Here is a 6,025-nt window from a genome sequence, read left to right on the forward strand (position 1 = left end):
TGTGTTTTGGATCTGTATTTTTTTTTAAAAAAGCATAAAAACAGCTAAAATCACAGAATTTGTAGGTTTTTCTGCTCCTATGCTATTATTAACCTCAATAACCTTAATTTCCACTCATTTCCAGTCTATTCTGAACACCTCACACCTCACAATAGTGTTTTTATGTCCAAAACGTTGCACCGAGGTAGCTGGATGACTATGCTAAGCGACACGAGTGGGCGGCACAAACACGTGACCCATCTAGGCGTGAAACTGCAGTGGCAGACAGGATGGCAGTTTGAAAAACTAGGCCCCAAACTGTACATAATGCAAAGAAAAAAAAGAGGTGCAAGATGGAATTGTCCTTGGGCCCTCCCACCCACCCTTATGTTGTATAAACAGGACATGCACACTTTAACAAACCAATCATTTCAGCGCCAGGGTCTGCCACACAACTGTGGCTGAAATGATTGGTTCGTTTGGGCCCCCACAAAACAAGCTGGCAATTAATGTGTCCCTGCACAAACTGGCTCTATGGAGGCAAGATGTCATCCTCATCCTCCTCATCCACCGATTCCTCACCCTCTTCAGTGTGTACATCCTCATCCTCACAAAGTATTAACTTGTCCCCACTTGAATCCACCACCACAGGTCCCTCTGTATCTTCTGGAGGCTGGTCTCCCTGGAAGAGCTGATAATTCATTTTGATGAACATCATCTTCTCCACATTCTGTGGAAGCAACCTCCTACGCCTTTCGCTGACAAGGTTCCCGGCTGCACTAAACACTCTTTCGGAGTACACACTGGAGGGGGGGCAACTCAGGTAAAATAGAGCCAGTTTGTACAGGGGCCTCCAAATTGCCTCTTTTTCCTGCCAGTACAGGTATGGACTGTCTGCCATGCCTACTTGGATGCTGTCACCGATGTAATCCTCCACCATTCTGTCAATGGTGACAGTATCATATGCAGTGACAGTAGACATGTCAGAAATTGTTGCCAGGTCCTTCAGTCCGGACCAGATGTCCAAACTTGGTCCTGCCTGCCCTGCATCACCGCCAGCGGGTTGCTTAGGATACCTAAGTTTTTTCCTGGCAGCCCCAGTTGCAGGAGAAAATGAAGAAGGAGCCGTTGACGTGTCACGTTCCGCTTCAGCTGACAGTGTGTTCACCAGCAGGTCTTTGCACCTCTGCAGGCTTGTGTCGGCCGGAAAGAGAGACACCACATAGGCTTTAAACCTAGGATCGAGCACGGTGGCCAAAACGTAGTGGTCTGATTTTAACAGATTGACCACCCTGGAATCCTGGCAAAGCGAATGAAGGGCTTCATCCACAAGTCCCACATGCCGAGCGGAATCGCTCCGTCTTAGCTCCTCCTTCACTTTCTCCAGCTGCTTCTGCAAAAGCCTGATGAGGGGAATGACCTGACTCAAGCTGGCAGTGTCTGAACTGACTTCATGTGTGGCAAGTTCGAAGGGCTGGAGAACCTTGCACAACACGGAAATCATTCTCCACTGCGCTTGAGTCAGGTGCATACCCCCTCCTTTGCCTATGTCATAGGTGGATGTATAGGCTTGTATGGCCTTTTGCTGCTCCTCCATCCTCTGAAGCATATAGAGGGTTGAGTTCCACCGTGTCACAACCTCTTGCTTCAGGTGATGGCGGGGCAGGTTCAAGAGTGTTTGCTGGCGCTCCAGTCTTCGGCACGCAGTCGCTGAATGGCGAAAGTGGCCAGAAATTTTTCGGGCCACCCAAAGCGTCTCCTGCACGCCCCTGTCGCTTTTCAGAAAATTCTGCACCACCAAGTTTATTGTGTGAGCAAAACATGGGACGTGCTGGAATTTGCCCAGATGTAATGCCCGCACAATATTGGTGGCGTTGTCAGATATCACAAATCCCCAGGAGAGTCTAAGTGGGGTAAGCCACTGGGCGATGATTTCCCTCAGTTTCTCTAAGAGGTTGTCGGCGGTGTGCCTCTTACTGAAACCGGTGATACACAGCGTAGCCTGCCTTGTAACGAGCTGGCATTTCTGAGATGCTGCTACTGGTGACGCTGCTGCTGTTGCTGCGTAAGGTGATACATCTACCCAGTGGGCTGTCACAGTCATATAGTCCTTAGTCTGCCCTGTTCCACTTGTCCACATGTCCGTGGTTAAGTGGACATTGTGTACAACGGCATTTTTCAGGACACTGAGGACACTTTTTCTGACGTTTCTGTACAGTCTCGGTATCGCCTGCCTAGTGAAGTGGAATCTAGACGGGATTTGGAACCGGGGACACACTACCTCCATCAATTGTCTAAATCCCACTGCACTAATGGCGGATACCGGACGCACGTCTAACACCAACATAGCAGTCAAGGCCTCAGTTATACGTTTTGCTTCAGGATGACTGCTGTCGTACTTCATCCTCCTCGCTAAGGACTGTTGGAGGGTCAATTGTTTAGTAAAAGTAGTGGTGTTCCTACTTCCTCTCTGGGATGATGAACGACTCCCAGCAGCAGCAACAGCAGCAGCGGCAGCAGTAGGCGTAGCAATGCAGGATCCTCCAGAGGAATCCCGGATAGGAGAGTCAGTCATGCCAGTGACATGGCCTGCAGGACTACTTCCGATCCTGACTAAGGAGGAAATTGACGAGGAGGGAGTTGACGGTGTGGTTTGCAGGCGCTTGGATACAACAGGACAACGGGATTTAGGTGTCCCTGGACTGCTTACGGTCTTAGCCAAAGTTTCTGAACTTGACAGTAACTTTTTATGAACGCGCTGCAGGTGCCGTATAAGGGAGGATGTTCCTAGGTGGTTGACGTCCCTACCCCTACTTATTTCACCTTTACATATGGTACATATGGCAAGACAGTTGTTGTCCGGATTTGGATAGAAATATTGCCAGACCAAAGAGGTGGAATGTTTGGTCTTCTGCCCAGGCATGACCGTGATGGGCTTTTTCATCCCACGGACAACAACTGTCTCCCCCGGAGCCTGATTTAAACAAACCACATCACCATCAGAATCCTCCTCGCCAACTTCCTCCTCAGCGCCAGCTACACCAGTATCCTCATCCTGTTGTACTTCAACAGTGACATCTTCAATTTGCATATCAGCAAGTGGACTGTGGGTGCTCCTTTCAGCACTTGCAGGGGGCGTGCAAATGGTGGAAAGAGCCACCTCTTCCCGTCCAGTGCTGGGAAGGTCAGGCATCGCAACCACCACCACACTTGGACTCTCCTTGGGGATTTGTGATATCTTCTTAGAAAGCACAGTTCTTCGCTGTGCTTTTGCCAGCTTAACTCTTTTGATTTTTTTAGTGGGAGGAGGGCTTCCATCGTCATGTGAAGCTGAACCACTAGTCATGAACATACTAGGGATCGACCTTAGCCGTTCCTTGCCACTCCGTGTCGTAAATGGCATATTGGCAAGTTTACGTTTCTCTTCAGCTGATTTAAATGTCTTTTTCAAGGTCATTTTCCTGAACTTTGCCATTTGGGATTGTATGTGCCCTCTACTATGACATTGGGCATCGGCCTTGGCAGACGACGTTGATGGCATGTTATCGTCTATGTCATGACTAGTGGCAGCAGCTTCAGCACTAGGAGGAAGTGGTTCTTGATCTTTCTCTATTTTATTTTTATCGGAGAAAGTTTGGTCCTCCATTTATGTTATATCGATTTGATATATACGTGCGGCTAAACACAGAAAATAATTTTTTTTTTGGTTTGGACTGGAGTGTACTTTCGGGGGTTACAGCACCCTTTAACGGTCAAGCCAGCCGGCCCTTTACTTATGACACAGGCGCACGCTTGGCACTACTTTGTTGATGCACGTGCGGCTACTGTGCACACAATTCACAAACACAGAAAATAATTTTTTTTTTGGTTTGGACTGGAGTGTACTCTCGGGGGTTACAGCACCCTTAACGGTCAAGCCAGCCGGCCCTTTACTTATGACACAGGCGCACGCTTGGCACTACTTTGTTGAAGCACGTGCGGCTACTGCGCACACAATTCACAAACACAGAAAATAATTTTTTTTTGGTTTGGACTGGAGTGTACTTTCGGGGGTTACAGCACCCTTTAACGGTCAAGCCAGCCGGCCCTTTACTTATGACACAGGCGCACGCTTGGCACTACTTTGTTGATGCACGTGCGGCTACTGTGCACACAATTCACAAACACAGAAAATAATTTTTTTTTTGGTTTGGACTGGAGTGTACTTTCGGGGGTTACAGCACCCTTTAACGGTCAAGCCAGCCGGCCCTTTACTTATGACACAGGCGCACGCTTGGCACTACTTTGTTGAAGCACGTGCGGCTACTGCGCACACAATTCACAAACACAGAAAATAATTTTTTTTTTGGTTTGGACTGGAGTGTACTTTCGGGGGTTACAGCACCCTTTAACGGTCAAGCCAGCCGGCCCTTTACTTATGACACAGGCGCACGCTTGGCACTACTTTGTTGATGCACGTGCGGCTACTGCGCACACAATTCACAAACACAGAAAATAATTTTTTTTTTGGTTTGGACTGGAGTGTACTTTCGGGGGTTACAGCACCCTTAACGGTCAAGCCAGCCGGCCCTTTACTTATGACACAGGTGCACGCTTGGCACTACTTTGTTGATGCACGTGCGGCTACTGCGCACACAATTCACAAACACAGAAAATAATTTTTTTTTGGTTTGGACTGGAGTGTACTTTCGGGGGTTACAGCACCCTTTAACGGTCAAGCCAGCCGGCCCTTTACTTATGACACAGGCGCACGCTTGGCACTACTTTGTTGATGCACGTGCGGCTACTGCGCACACAATTCACAAACACAGAAAATAATTTTTTTTTTGGTTTGGACTGGAGTGTACTCTCGGGGGTTACAGCACCCTTAACGGTCAAGCCAGCCGGCCCTTTACTTATGACACAGGCGCACGCTTGGCACTACTTTGTTGATGCACGTGCGGCTACTGCGCACACAATTCACAAACACAGAAAATAATTTTTTTTTGGTTTGGACTGGAGTGTACTTTCGGGGGTTACAGCACCCTTTAACGGTCAAGCCAGCCGGCCCTTTACTTATGACACAGGCGCACGCTTGGCACTACTTTGTTGATGCACGTGCGGCTACTGTGCACACAATTCACAAACACAGAAAATATTTTTTTTTTTGGTTTGGACTGGAGTGTACTTTCGGGGGTTACAGCACCCTTTAACGGTCAAGCCAGCCGGCCCTTTACTTATGACACAGGCACACGCTTGGCACTACTTTGTTGAAGCACGTGCGGCTACTGCGCACACAATTCACAAACACAGAAAATAATTTTTTTTTTGGTTTGGACTGGAGTGTACTTTCGGGGGTTACAGCACCCTTTAACGGTCAAGCCAGCCGGCCCTTTACTTATGACACAGGCGCACGCTTGGCACTACTTTGTTGATGCACGTGCGGCTACTGCGCACACAATTCACAAACACAGAAAATAATTTTTTTTTTGGTTTGGACTGGAGTGTACTCTCGGGGGTTACAGCACCCTTAACGGTCAAGCCAGCCGGCCCTTTACTTATGACACAGGCGCACGCTTGGCACTACTTTGTTGATGCACGTGCGGCTACTGCGCACACAATTCACAAACACAGAAAATAATTTTTTTTTTGGTTTGGACTGGAGTGTACTTTCGGGGGTTACAGCACCCTTAACGGTCAAGCCAGCCGGCCCTTTACTTATGACACAGGCGCACGCTTGGCACTACTTTGTTGATGCACGTGCGGCTACTGCGCACACAATTCACAAACACAGAAAATAATTTTTTTTTTGGTTTGGACTGGAGTGTACTTTCGGGGGTTACAGCACCCTTTAACGGTCAAGCCAGCCGGCCCTTTACTTATGACACAGGCGCACGCTTGGCACTACTTTGTTGATGCACGTGCGGCTACTGCGCACACAATTCACAAACACAGAAAATAATTTTTTTTTTGGTTTGGACTGGAGTGTACTCTCGGGGGTTACAGCACCCTTAACGGTCAAGCCAGCCGGCCCTTTACTTATGACACAGGCGCACGCTTGGCACTA

The sequence above is a fragment of the Taudactylus pleione genome, unplaced genomic scaffold, assembly GCF_031769625.1.
Source record: "Taudactylus pleione unplaced genomic scaffold, aTauple2 ptg000434l, whole genome shotgun sequence".
In the NCBI taxonomy this organism is placed as follows: domain Eukaryota; kingdom Metazoa; phylum Chordata; class Amphibia; order Anura; family Myobatrachidae; genus Taudactylus; species Taudactylus pleione.